We start from the raw sequence: 15,061 nt of genomic DNA on the forward strand, positions 1-15,061 counted from the left end.
GGACAGAGAGACAGCGTCCTCCTGACATAATTTAAGCCCTGGGATCCAGCTATGCCTGAAACCAGCTGTATTTCTGGTCTTCCTATTTAGATCATCCAAAAATTAACTTATTTTACTTTGGCTTCTGTCACTTGCAACTCAAAGCGTCCTTAATCATACAGCCCCTGTGTATTGGAGGAGGGAGAAATTAAAGAGGGAGAGAACTGGCAGGCAAACCCCCTTCAAAAGGCTTCCAGACAAGGGCCCTCCACATTAGTATGGCCTAAAGCATAACAGTTTCTGTCCAGACTTTCCCTACAAAGACTTCAGGCCCTGTTGGCTTTCTGGTTTACTTTGACCACCAGTTGTTCAGTTGACTGTGAACTGGTCTTAACCTAGAGCTGGGATGTTAATTAACCCAAAGTCTGGGATTTGGCCCTTGTTGACATTAAGCCTGACCCTTGGCTTACCACAGTTTTCTGCCCCAAGACCAGGCCCTACTTGACCACAGAGATGAGTATGGGATGCCTGCTTAAATCTGACCACTGACCAAGAATAAAGAAACTGGGTGTCAAAAGCTTTACCAGCCCCAGTGTGTTCCCTATTTGGGTTGCAACCTCATTACCATCATGCAGCTTCCCCACCCTGTCACTGGCCCCCAGTGCCCAAGCCAGAAACTCAACCTCCTTCCCATCTCCTTTGTCTTTTATAACTCTTCTGACTCGTCACAAGCCCCCCTCCACTTCCACAGAAATACTTATATGAAGAAATGTGACCAGATTCAAAATCCCAAGAAGTTCCTATATTATAATTGCCAAGTGAAAGAAAAGAGAGGTTCTTTAAATGTAGTTTTGACCATTATAAATTTTTTGAGATGACAAGACAAAATTTTCTAAACCTTTTCTTTTTTTTTTTTTTTTTTTTTAACTACTTGTGTTGTGAAAACAAAACCTCTTGGCAGTTCTGACTCTGAAGAATTTGAAGCACTCGTCATTAAAACAGGGATTGCAGGTGGCCATGAGCCTGAAGCCTGACACAAAAGTTACATTCATGGAAGGAAATTCTCAGTCAGATTTTTGACAATATTTCATTCCAGTTTCCTATTAAGTTTCCTCCTCTTTGTAATTTATTTTAAAATCAGAGTTATGTCATATGAAAGTGTGATGAGTTTTTTCACGAAGCCCCAGAGAGACCAGGTCTAAAACCCCTCTTGTCTGCTGCACCTGCCATAACAACATTACCATTTTGGTAAAACTACTTTCTACCCTTTGGTGTGTCTGATGTATCTCTTTAAAAAGTCTGACAATTAGGAATCCAGAGCTCGGATCATCCTTACTGCCATTATCTTTCTAATCCAGACCCAGCACAGTCTGCGTTTTCTCCCCTGTACCCATCTCAGGATCCTACTGAAAGCCCGCAGCTAGTCCACTAGGAGAGTGAAAAACAAAACCATGTCAACCACGGAGTTTAATGTCATTGCATGTGGAATGGAGGTGCAATGCCTCTTTTCAAATTGGAAAGGAGAATAGCCTGATTATCTCTTGAATCATACTGACATATAGATATTCTCTCATATGCAAATTCTATATGGAAGAAGCCCCATTTCCAAAACCCATGTGAGAACAAGATGATTTCCCTTTAGAAAAGTGACTATGGCATGTCAAAACACAAAATCTGAAGTTTTTGCAGATTGTAACTGCTTGGCAGATGTGTGCCAGATAACAGGGACGCGTAAAACTACTACATGTTCACTTGGGCATTTATCCCAGAGAAATGGAAGTTTATATCCTCACAGAAATCCGTCGATGAGTATTCAGAGTGCCTTTAATAGCCCCAAACCAGAAACAACTCAAATGTCCTCCAACGGGTGAATGGCTAATCAAATTCTAGTACATCCTTACAGTAGAACACTACTCAACAACATTAGGGTTCAAACTGTCCATCTGTGCAACAACTTGGATGGGTGTCATGGGAATGATGCTTCGTGAAGAAAGCCAGTCTCAAAGGTCTGCATGCCCTGTGAGTCCATTGATAGAACATTCTCAAAATGACAAAACTAAGGAGAAGGAGAACAGATTAGAGACAGCCAGGGGACGGGTGTAGGGGGCTCTGGCTGTGAAGAGGTAGCATGAGGGAATTCCTATGTGGGGATGGAATGGGTCCATGTCTTGATTACAGTAGTGGTTACACCAGTCTATCCATGGGATAATGTAACACAGAAACACACACACACACAAATGAACACGTAAAAACTGGTGCAGAATAGGGTTGGTGGTCTAGTCAACCATACTGTATCCACATCAGTCTCCTTTGATGTTGGACTACTGCTCTAGAAGATGTTACCATTGGGGGAGGCTGGGTGAAGGGTCCATGGAATCCTGTGTACTATTTTTGCAATTTCCTGGGAGTCTATAATGATTTCCAAATACAAAGTTTTTAAAAGCCCTAAACATTAGGGATTACTGCGGATGAATATAAATCAGAAAAGAAGACTTCTCGCTAGACTCTGGGGTTCAGGTTACTTGTACTTGACTCACTAAGTACTGTTCAGGGGCACAAGTCCGAGCGCAAAGTGTCATGTGCCTTATGTGCTTGTGAATTTGAGTTGTCTGTTCCCCCTAGAAAGGATCAGGCTGCAGCTCGTCAACTGAAATGAGACGTGGCTTTAATTCCTGGACTCTCAGTCCCCTCCAGCCCCACAGTCATCCATTTGGTTGGGGACCAGAGGTCACTGATGGCGGAAGTGCATCCCTCCTGTCTCACTTCTCACCCTCCTGGTGGGGCCATGGCTCCTTGTAACAGACTGGCCCTTCCAGGTGTGGCCCCCTGTGACCCCTGTCTTCTCCTCGCTGGGTGTGGTGCTCACTCAGGAGGCCATCCAGTGCCCCCATCACTGGCTTCAAAGGCGGCCTTTTCAAGGAAGCAGACAGAGCTCAGCTGTCTGTGCCCTGTGAATGGTTATGAATTGGGGCGGGAACTCTAGAGAATCACAAGCAGCTCCGATTCCCATGCTTAGGGCCACTCAAACCACCTGGCTTTGAAGCCCCAGCTGGGGTGTCTGTGCAGCTTCCAGCAGAGCAGAGTTCAGGGAAGGAAAACAGATGGCTTAGTCATTAGCGGAGGACAGAAGACAACATCCTCAGGCCAAGAATCCAGAGCTCCGGATGGGTTTCAGCATCCCCTGGGGAAACTCTGAGCCTCTGGAGGAATAATCCAGGGATGCTGCCAACCTCAGTGGCACCTTTGGGGAGTTAGAAAAGTGTGCCCCTTTGGGGGGGGTCATGGGTCCTTGGCCCACAGCTGGCCAGCGAGTGGCACCTTGTGTGAGAATATTCAGCCAGTTCAGGGAAAGGCAGATGGCCAGAGGAGAAGGCTGGAATACAGGCTGGGACAGGCTGTGAAGAACTTTGATTTTCATGCCAAGGGGTTTGGACCTCATTCCATGCTTGAGCAGAGGGCCAGGTTTTGTCAGTCAAGTGAGGCGTACCCCAAAACCTAGACCTGAGGGAAATCTGGTTTTCTACCTAGTGGACGTAATTGATTGTGGTGGTTTTGAAACACAGCCATGGGTCCACTGACACTTCTCTGTTGGAGGAGGAGTCTCTGTCTACGTCTATAGGCTCCATGTCCTTCCTCTTGAAACTCTGAGGGCTTGGGACTGTTTTGATGAATGGAGTACAGTGGAGGTGATTCTATATGACTTCTCAGGATAAGTGATGAAAGGCTGTACAGTTTCCACCTGGTTCTCCTGAGCCCTTGCCCTTGGAAAACTGAGCTGCCATGTAAGAAGTTCAACTGTCCTGAGGCCACCATGCTGTGAGGATCCTAATCCACGTGGAGAAGCCAGTGTAGATGCTTGAGCTGTCAGTTCCCACTAGGGCCAATCTTTGGGTCTTCCCAGCCCAGGCACCAGACAAATGAGTGAAGAAGGCTGCAGGTGGTCCCAGCCCCTGGCCATTGCAGTCTTCCCAGCTGGGGGCCCAGACATCATGGAGTAGAGATAAGTCATCCACACTGTGCCTCATCTGAATTCTTGGCCCACAGAAGAGATAAATGGTTGTTGTTGTCTTATGGCACTAAGTTTGGGGTGGTTTATTACACAGCAATAGACAACTGGAACATTACCAATAATCTGAGTAAGACAGACATCTTAACCTCAGATACTTTCACTTGGGCAAGGCATGAAGTAAGAATGTGAGAATGGGGCCTAGTGAGGAAGTGGTGGGGCCAGCAAAAACACTACCTGGCAGGGAGCACCCACCTGATGGCCCTGGGGTGAAGCCTTTGTGGCATCTGGATTAAACCAGTATCACCTTGGTAAATGTGAATGAAGAGTTGGGGCACACCCCAAACTCCAACCAACGTCATCTGGGGCGATCTCAGGGAGGCCCAACTATTGGATTGGACTGTAGTTTGTGACGCAGAAGCCTCATCAGTTGTGTTGTACCCATCTAGAGAAACAAGCTGGTGATCGTTTCAGCCACAAGGATAGGAAAAAGCAGCCCCCACCCCAAAGCCTCACCTCACAGTACCCCTCAACTCTGTCCATCAGGGAGGAGTGGGTCCTCACCTCCCTTGCCTCTGGTTCCAGTCTCACCCACAAATGCCTCTTCATGATGGTAGTGCCCTTGTCCTCTCACCTCTGGACCAGGTTCTTCACCAGCCTACCTACTACCCCCACCTCTGGGCCTACAGGCCTCCACATGTGTCACCAGGGTCTAGCACAGTGTCTACACATAGTAGTTGCTCACTAAGTACTTGGTACATGACTAGATGCCTTAAAACAACAGAAAATTACTGTTGTACAATTCTATAGGCTAGAAGTCCAAAAGCAAGGTGTTGACAGGGCCGTGCTCCCTCTGATAGCTTGAGGGGAGAATCCTTCCTTGCTTCCTGTAGCTTCTAGTAGTGCCAGCAATCTCTGACATTCCTTGTCTTGTAGATGCATCACTCCAATCTTGGCCTACACCACCACATGGCCATATTCTCCCTCTGTGTCTTCACATAGTCTTCCCCCTGTGCCCATCTATCTCTGTGTCCAATTTACCCTTTTAATAAGGAGACCAGTCATACTGGATTAGGGCCTACCCTAATAACTCCATCTTCATTAATTACATGAGCAATGGCCCTATTTTCAAATAAGGTTACATTCTGAGGTGCTGTGTGTCAGGACTTCACATATATTTCGGGGGGGGCAAATTTTAACCTATAACAGCTTAGATAACATAAGTCCAGCCCTGAGATAAGGATCTGCTCCCAGGATGCTGATCAAAAGCCTTCTGAGCCAGCAGGATGAGAATGAGAACCCAGTCTGGGGGGTTCACCCACCCAGGGTGCTCAGGCACGCCAATGCATGAGCTTATCACACCATGTAAAGGGGCCCCCTTTTATTGCCTTTTGGCACATCTCTTCATAGGGCAGCACTCACTACAACATGTCATTATTTTGTTCACTATAAGCTTGAGAGGGGCAGGGTCCTTATGTATCATATTAACACTTATATCCCCGGTTCCCACCACAGTGTCACAATAAATACTGATTGAGTGCACACATGAATGAATAAATGAATAGTGACTTGTTGGAGGGAAAAAATATTTCAGAAAGCTCCCTTGGAACCACTGTGGAGGGGCAGAGACTGAAATTGAGGGGACCAAGGAGGTGGGTGCAGCCATAGGCTGGTGCATGGAAGGCATCTGAAAATTGATTTGTGGAGGTTTCAACCTGAAAGCAGAATTGCTGCGCATACGTCCCAGGAGATGAGGCATGCTTATGCAGTGATAATGGCACCCCTGGGAGCCAGGGTGGGGCTGGGCAGGGGTCAGCACACACCTAGTGCCACCAACAGACCAGTGGGTGGGAAATACAGAACAGCATGAAAGCAGGCAGTGGCCTGCCCCTGGCTCCCTCCTTTCCAACTGTGTGATGATCAAAGATGACCCAGTGAGGCTTGTTAACTCACCCCTTTCCAGACCTTTCTGGCCCATTATACCCTTCCTTTCTGGTTTGCAGCCAAGGTGACCAAGGACAGGGATAGCAGAGCAGGCACATTCACTCAGCAAACCCTCCTGCAAGAAACAGTCATACCAGCCAACTGCTAGCCCATGAACAGACAGAAAACATTATAGTATCTTCCTGTTCAAACTACAGAATACAAACTCCACTCAGTGGTTTCCAAACCCTTTAACTAGGCCTGTTCAGCAAGCGCTTCCATGTCCCCGTGTGCGCACCCAGCAGCTCTGTGAGGCAGCACGTCATGACCCCAGTGACGCACGAGGGCACACAGCTGGCAAGCAGCCCCTAGGCTGTGCGTGTCCAAAGCCTGTCCTCCACCCACACCGCAACGCGACCTCCAGTTCCACCCACTTGAGATCGTCTGTGAGGAATCTCCACTTTGGGGCCTCACACTGAAACTACCTTAGGCCCAGTCTCCTGCTTGAGAGAGCGACCTATGGAAAGTGGGGAAGGGAAGTCACGTTTGTTGAACTGACATCTGTTCAACAACATGGTGTGGGGGGCTTTAATAGCCCCATTTAACAATCAGGGAAATCAAGTCTCAGGTTGTTTCATGATGCTAGAGCTAGGATAATAACATGGGCCAGTGGGTACTAAAACCAGTGGTTTTGCCACTACCCCATGGTCCTTTCCAGAAGAAGACCTCCCCGCACCTCCCTGTGTACTCCCCCAGACAACAGATCCTTGTCCATCCCACAGGCCCTGCTTGCCTGTGGCTGTAGGATGTGGCCAGTCCTCCCACCCAGGACTGGAGTGGAGATAAGAGGATAGGGACTGTTGGGCCGGGTTGGGCTAGGTGGCATTTAAGGATGGGAACGGCCCTTATGCTGGCCAAGGCCCAGCTGGAGAGAGACCCCAGGTGACCATAGCCCTCAGGAGCCTTTCTTGTAGATTCAGAGTGAGGATACTCTGCAGACGTCCAGTGAAGGTTGACAAGGCCCTCGGGTGAGACCGCCTTAGAGATGGCCCCTGAGCCCCAGTGGCCTACCTTGTCACCAGATGTTTACCCAGCCCTGGGCAGAGGGGAGCGGGTAGGGGAGGAAGGGAAGATTGAGGAGAGGACAGGTACAGAGGCTGAACACTTAGGTTCTTAAGTCAGACTGCCTGGGCTCACATTCTAGCTCTCATTGTGACGCTGCCATCACCACATTTGCCGTGTCCTCTAATGCTGGCTATTTGCAATTCCTTCTTTCTGAATCAGTTGACTATGGCCACAATAATGTGCATAACAACAACAACAAAACCACTGAACCTTAGTGGCACTCAACAATAAGCATTAAATTAACTCTATGGCTCTTATGGACCAGCTGGGTCTGGCGGGGGTGGGGGGATGGTGGACTGTTGTAGGCTGGCTGACCCCACTCCATGTGTCTCTCCCCTCCTTCAGCAGCCAGCAGGCCAGCCTGGGCTTGCTGTTCTCATGGAGAAGCCAGAAACAAGACCAACCATGCTAGCGTCCCTCCAGCCTCTGCTGCCATGTCATTTGCTAACATCCTATTAGCCAAGCAAGTCACATGACCAAGTACAGAGTCAGGAGCTAGGGATGTCCGCTCTGCCCATGGAAGTAGGGGGATGAGGCAAATATATGGGAATAATAAGCAGATCCAGCACACGTCCCCTCTACACTATGAGTTCCAGTGGGATGCTTATTGATAGCTGGATTTCTAATCCCTGGCATAGGGCTGGACACAGACTAGGTTCTCAGCAGATGATAATAATGAGAGCTAATATTTAGGAGCCCTTAAAAGTGAGATAAGAGGACCTATTCTATGTCAGGCACTGTGCTAACAGCTTTACTTCTTTGTTCTCATTTAAATGCCTTACTGTGATGTAGGTCCTAATAGCCCCATTTTACAAAGGAGAGCCCTGAGGTCAAGGGAAGCTAAGTGAATGGCCCCAGGTCACATGGCTGTGTAAGTGAGAATCAGAACACAGCCTAAGCAGCCTGGCATCAGAGTCTGAGCTCCTGCAAACTATAAAGCGAGCCCAGGGAGAGAGTGCTGAGCTGAGCTGCAGCGGGGGGGCAGTGGCATGGTAGAGGAGGCGTACTTTGCCCTGGATTTGACGAATGGAGTCAGTCTGGGGAGCGCATTCCCATACACAGGGAAGGGTGTATGCAAAGGCACAGGGGAGTGACAGTTTGTGGGAGAGCAAATTTCTGACACATACAGGTGGGAGATGAGGCTGGAGAGACGAGCAGGGTACTTAGATGACAGAAATGGCTCATTCTCTCTGTTTTGTTCTGTAAACATTTTTAGGTGGGCACAGGCATAGATACCAACTCACCTACATTTGTCAGCCTTCCTTGCAGCTGGGTGCGTAGGTAGGTGTGGTGAAGCAACTACTTTCAGATAATGGGGCAAGAGTGAAAGTTCTAAGTGAAACTTCTAGATTGTGTCCTTAAAGGAAGACGAGGGCCCCTCTCTACTCTTCCCTCATCCCCCTGACTAGAATGCAGCTGGGATGGTGCAGCCATCTCAGAGCATGAGGTGGTTGCTGCATGTTGAGAACAAATTGCAGAACAAGATAGAAAGAGCCCAGATTCCCAATACCATCAAAACATAAATTGGGACAAACTTGGCATGAAAGAGAAATAAACTTCTCATTTGCTTAAGCCATTCTAGTTTGCGGGTGCTTTGTTATAGCCACCCTTGATCCTAACTAGTGTATCATGCAACTTCATCATACCCTGCAGAGGAGTTTAGTTCTATCCCCAGATCGGGGAATACAAACTCAAAGGCTTATAGGCGCCAGGCCAGCCATGCAGATGAGTAAGGAAGACTAGGTACTTCTTTTCACCAAGAAATATCTGCTTTCCTGTTGGAAATACAGGATCCTCTTCACCTAGCTTTAATTTTTCCCATTTTGCAAGACAAGGACATAAGAAATCTTTCTCTGTTCTCAACTTTGCTATGAGAGGAACCACTGGTGCCACCTCATTGTCAGGGACAATAGGGAGTGGTGGGGACTGTGGCGAATTGGAGAGCAGATGCTACTCAGTCTACACAGGGGAACATGAGCCCCCATGGCCAGATAACTCCATTTTTCAAGTTCAATAGTCTGGATGTTTAAATCTAGCACCGTCTGTGTCGTGGAGGAACACAGAGCCCCCTGAGAGAGCAGCCAAACGCAGAGGCTTCTTCACACGGGAAGAGCGCGGGTCCCATGGACAGTCCTGAGGCTCCGCGGCTCCTCCAAATAGTAGCATGAGGCCAGTGCGCAGGAGGCGACCTGGGAGCAAAATGACGTGGGACAAATTACAGATAGTCTAGCCCAGCACTGTCTTGAGCTTCACCGTTACAATAAGGAGGAACCACAAGGCATTTATTTTCCAAGCTCCTGGCATAATCTTCACAGGTGTTACATAAATATTCAGGAAAATCACATACATTGTGTTCATTTAAAAAGAGAGAGAGAGAGAGAGAGAACCCTTCATGGGCTAAACATTCCAGTTTACAACCTCAACTCTAGTGACCGGAAAGCGTGATGGAATTTTGAATAAGGACCTTGTGCGGAGAGAATTGTGTGGAGAATGGACTGGAGAGTGAGACAGGGTCAGTGTCCCAGGCTGGTAGGAGGCCATGGAGCCTGAGTAAGGTGGTGACCGTGGGCACAGGGAGGACAGGCCAGAGCCTGCCAGCGGGGGAGTGCACTGGCCTCTTCCCTGGCGTGCAGCGGGCTGTGCTTCGGGAGGCACTCCGGCTGGCCCCGCAGTGCGGGCGTGGGAAGGTTCGGGGGGATGCTCCCTCAGGAGCCTCATCCCGATGCACCGCAGCACACCTAGAGGATCAGCAGCCTCATCTGGAAGCAACCCAGGAGCTCGGCGTGGGTAAGGCCGCAGTTCCCACGCCATGGTTCCCACGGGGCGAGGCACAGGTCCCTGGGGGCATGAAAGACAATTGTAAATGGTGCACAGGAAACATTTTCTTTTCAGTAGTTCTGTCCTTATTTTCCTGTACCTTTGGGAAATGTGATTGGCATATAAGAGCTGCAGTTTCATAGGTACTATTGTTCAGGATTAGGCAAGTAAAAGCAGTGAGTCACTTAAGGTGAACTTAGGGAAAATGTCAACAAATAACCCCCTGAGCGGGGGGCTGAGTGGACTTGGGAGAGATGGTGAAAGTGAGGCTTGAGGGATAGGGCTGGCCAGCCTTCCGGGTTCCAGTCCAGCCCACCATCTTTCCTTGCCTCTGGTTGTTTCGCGTAGGCTGGATACCAGCTCGGTGTTTGTGCACAGATCAGGTCACTTTTGCTCACAAGCCAGCCTGCTCAGTCTTTTTTGTCCTCGTCTGAGGATAAGAAAGCCTAAATGTCAAGTACTGGCCCGGACACGGACTCTAAGCCCGGTCGGTGTCTAGCTGTTTGGGACAGCATGACAGGGGCCATTCTTCTGTGAGCAGCTCTAAGAGGCTGGCCTGGAGTGGGGCTACCCTGGCTCAGGGGCTGACCTGGGCCCTCCAGGGAAGATCACTCACCAAATGCGGTGTTGGGCACTTAAGAGGGTTGTTCTGAGGACCCCTGGGGGGACAGCCAGACTTTGTTTTGCTTTTCAACATAAAATGTGCTTTTGTCAGTTTTTCAAGGAAATATATGATCATTCTAAAAATTCAGAAAGAAGGAAGAAAACCGACGCACATAATCCCACCAGACACTCACTGTTGATGATAGCCAGACATTTTGGTTCAGGTTCATAATCTTGGAATCTAGCAGAAAGCATCTTCTCTCCGTAAGAGAAATGTCTCCCCATATGCCCTGCTTTTCTGTACCGCATCAGGTTGCCTCCCAAACATCAACAAAATTTGACAGGTCCAAGGACGTTCCAGTTTCTACTCGTCGATTTCTGGTGTTCCCCCCACTGTCATGCTCTGTTGTCTCTCCTCCCTTCTGGCTATCCTTACCCCATTGGTCCACGCTGCAAGGCCACAGAGCTTGGGCTGACAGCTTTGGCATTGAAAACACCTGACTTTCCAGTGCCCTCTGAACAGGGTGATGCTTCTAGCCCAGCTCAGAACAAAATACGGAGTGTTTCTGGTAAAGAGATCAGGAACATAAAAAGGAGCAAGTATCTGGGCATGGGAGCTAATAGCTTTCGAGGCCCTGCCCGCTGCAGGCCCTGCGGCTCACCCCGCACTTGACTCCGGACCGCAGGTCCCAGAGGCTGCGGATGAAAGAGCAGAGAGGATGAATTCCAGCATCTTGATTTCAGCCCACAGCTTGGACAGCTGTGTGAAGCAGGCCCCTGACTCCACCAGGGGAAGGCAATCCAGCCATCTGGTTGGTGGGAGTCAGGGCTGCGATTAGCTGCTTCTAAATGCCATGCTTAAACCAAGTTCTCTGGCTTTGAAGATGATTCCTGCAGGACCAAATAGTTCATTTCCTTGAGGGGAAACACTGTCAGGTTTAAAAGCCATCATTCTCCAGGGAGGCCGGGTGGCTAAACACTGTTAAGGAGGGGCTTGGTTTCTGTTCTAACAGCTCCTTGAGCTTTACACTTAATGGGAGCAGGGTGGCACAGGGGGCAGATGAACAGTGGGGCCATCTATGGCCCCCAGACAATTTGGTCTCATCGTCTTTGGACTGTCATGTGTGTGGTTTATTTCAACCAAGGCAGCTGCGCTCTCTGCTTTCAATCAGGGCACGCCGTTCTCAGCCCCGGCACCGCACCCCCAGAGAACACCCATCCGTTTGCCTGGCATTCATTGGGCAGCTACTGTGTGCCAGGCGGTGTGAACCGGCCAGAGCAGTGGAGTCCAGAGGACAGAAGCATGGGCTCTGGACCAAGCCTGCCTGGGTCCTGAATTCAGTCCTGGCCCTGCCCTAATTTACTCTCCATGTCCTCTGCGCTAGGGACTTCGGTCCTGATCGGTAGCTGGAAGATAATGATGGTGTTTGTCTACAGGGTTAAGGTGAGGATTAAATGTGATGTTGCAAATGCAGCCTGACGCTTCATAATTGCTCCATGAGTATGGACTACGATGGCATAGTCCCCGCCCTCCATGGCACTTAGTCTAGAAGGGACGACAACAAACCAATGCACTTGCAAATGTGTGGAACAGACTCTAAGAAGGGCCACTAAAATAGAGGATGTGGAAGCACCCAACTTAGACGAGGGCTCAGGAAGGCCCTTTCTTAGAAAGCTGCATGCAGGAGTGGGTGATGCAGCCAGAGACGTGGACAGGCCATCCTGCCCAGGCAAGGAGTTCTGGATCGCCTACAAGCACTGTGGAACACTGGGGGGCCTTGTGCAGGGAAGTGACAACATCCGACTTCTGGATCCCTGCAGGCCGCGTGGACACTAGACTGTAGGGAATTGTGTTCATTTTCTATTACCACAAACTCAGTGGCTTCAAACGATACAAATGTATTCTCTTACAGTTCTGGAAGGTGGAAGTTCTGACATCAGTGTGTCAGCAGGGCCACATTCCTCCTGGAGGCTCTAGGGAGAACCTGTTCCTTGCCTTTTCTAGTTTCTAGAGGCTGCCTGCCTTCATCAGCTCCCAGGTGCGTTCCCTGCCACCTCTGCTCCCATTGTCACATTTCTTTCTCTGACTCCAAACCTCCTGTCTCTGACAGTGGGCCCACCTAGATAATCCAGGATAATCTGCCCATTTAACCTAATCACACATGCAAAGGTTTTGGTGTGTGCATGTCTGGTTTTGTTTTTGTTTTTGCCATATGAAGCAACATTTTCACAAGGTTCTGGGGATTAGGACATAAACATTACAGACATCATTGCGGGAGACTGTTATTCTGTCTAACACAGGGAGCAGGAATGGAAAAGAGGAGACTGGCTGGGAGGCCGCTGTGATCATACAGGCGAGAGAGAACAGTAGCCTGGACCAGGTTGGGAGCAGTGGAAGTGGAGAGAAGCAAATGGAATTAGAGAGATTTATTGTGCCTGGCAGACGGAAAATGGGAGATCGAGTAGTGTTCTGGCTCTTAAAGCTTTCATCCGGAATTGACATGTTAATATCACTTCTGCTCACAAGTGACATGGCCATGCTAACTTTACGGTGGTGGGGAAATGCAATCATGTTATGTGCCCCACAGGAACACAAACAGAGTATGTGTGACTGCTACATCTGGTGTAGAGACCCTGGAGCTAAGGGCCATCTAAAGCAGCATTCATCCAGCTGGCTTCTCTGCCCCTTGAAATAAAATCCCAGCTTCCTACAGTGGCTTCATATTAGTTAACGATAGCCAAAATAATGCCGTGAAACAATCCCTTCCCACCAATCCAGTGGCTTAAAACCATCAGGTTTTTTTTTTTTTTTTTTTTTTTCCTGTCATACATCTTTGGGTTAGCTGGAGTTTGGCTGAGGTTCGGCGGGCTTGGCCCAGGCTCTAGGTTAGGTTAGGTCCAGGGCTGCTCCAGGTGTCTCTCATCCTCCTTGAATGAGTGGGCTGGCAGAAGCCCAAGACAGCAAGCCCCTCCATGAAAGCATACGTCAAGCCTCTGCTATGTCCTATCTGTTAACATCTGATTCGTCAAAACAACTCCCCTGGGCAAGCCCAAAGTCAAGAGTCAGGGAAGTTCAGGGACAGGTGTAAATACCATACAGGGGAGTGAAGTCTTATGATCAATCTGCCCCATGTCTACAAGGCGGACTTCTCCAAACCCACATCTAGTCCTCCACCCATCCACTGACCCCACCATCCAAGTGCTCACTAAGTGCCGGCCACACTCGTTTCTTCAACATGCCAAAGTCATTCCCACCTCGGCCTTTGCACGAGCTGCTCCCTCTGCCTTGAACTCTCTTTCCCAGACCCTTCCATGGCTGCTACATCTAAAATCTCAGAACTAAACTAAAATGTTACTTCTAATATGTGGCCTTACCAGACTGCAATGCTTTAAACACCTCTCTCCCTCCCTTCCCTCATCCCACCCACTCCCAAGCACCCTCTATCATGTCACCCAGCTGAATTCTTTTTCTTAGTACTACAACCTCAAATGATCTCATATATGTTTGGTTTATTTGTTTATTGTCAGCCCCCTCCCCAGGACCGAAGATTCTTGATGGCAGAGATCTTGCTCACTGTTGGGTTCCCTAGTGCCCTACACATGTTTAATAAATGTTTATTGAAGGAATTTCAGCAATGCCAGGGAGGAGCGGGGCGGGCGGGGGGGGAAGTTTGAAAGGGTGATGAGTAAATTGCAGAAAGTCATATTTTTTTTTTATTCTGTCCCCAGAAGTGCATTTCTGTATCTTGAAAGTCAGAATTAATGAATGGACTCTTTCATTCAGACAGTACATATTTAGGACATGCTTACAATGATGCAGGCTCTGTACAGGGTGAGCATCTTTCCCCCAGGGAGCCCGCGATTTAGCAACAAGACAGAATGGCAACAAGATTTACAAATGCCATGAATGTTACAGAAAACAAGTACAGGAGATTATGAGTCTGCAGGCCTTGCTGCTTCCTACGTATAGGCTTCGTTCATTCACTTATTCACGCATTCAACATTGTGAGCGCCTACTACCACCGTAGTGTGTTCTGTATTAAGCACCGTGGGCATAGAGATGCATCAGATTTCCCATGGTAACCACCACATTACAAAGTCAACTTTCAAACAGTGGGGAATGCCTCTCAGAAAGGGTGGGCCACATGACACGGACCTTGATGGGTGAGTCAGAATTCACCAGGTAGAAAGGAGGAACGTCAGACACAAGAGAGCAAGTGTATATAAGAGAAAGTACTGGTTTTGAGACCAGGAGAACAGGGGGTCATTGGTTTTTAAGGAAAACTCATGCTAGAAAAAAGGGCTATTTAAAATAAATGGAGTCCAAAATGTGAAAACAAATTCTTAAAGCAAAAAAAATGAGATTAGTTTGGGACGTTGTCTTGAAGAAAAGAAATGAAAAATTAGGAAAATAAGTTCATCTAATAGTGAACAAAAGTTGTTAGATTGACAGTTATTTTAATTCTTTTTTTTAATTAAGATTTTATTTATTTATTTGAGAGAGAGAGTGAGCACAGAGGGAGAGTGAGAGGGAGAAGCAGACTCCCCGATGAGCAGAGAGCCTGATGTGGACTCGATCCCAGGACCCTGAGATCATGACCTGAGCTG

This window comes from Phoca vitulina, unplaced genomic scaffold (genome assembly GCF_004348235.1).
Source record: "Phoca vitulina isolate PV1807 unplaced genomic scaffold, GSC_HSeal_1.0 scaffold6, whole genome shotgun sequence".
Taxonomy (NCBI): domain Eukaryota; kingdom Metazoa; phylum Chordata; class Mammalia; order Carnivora; family Phocidae; genus Phoca; species Phoca vitulina.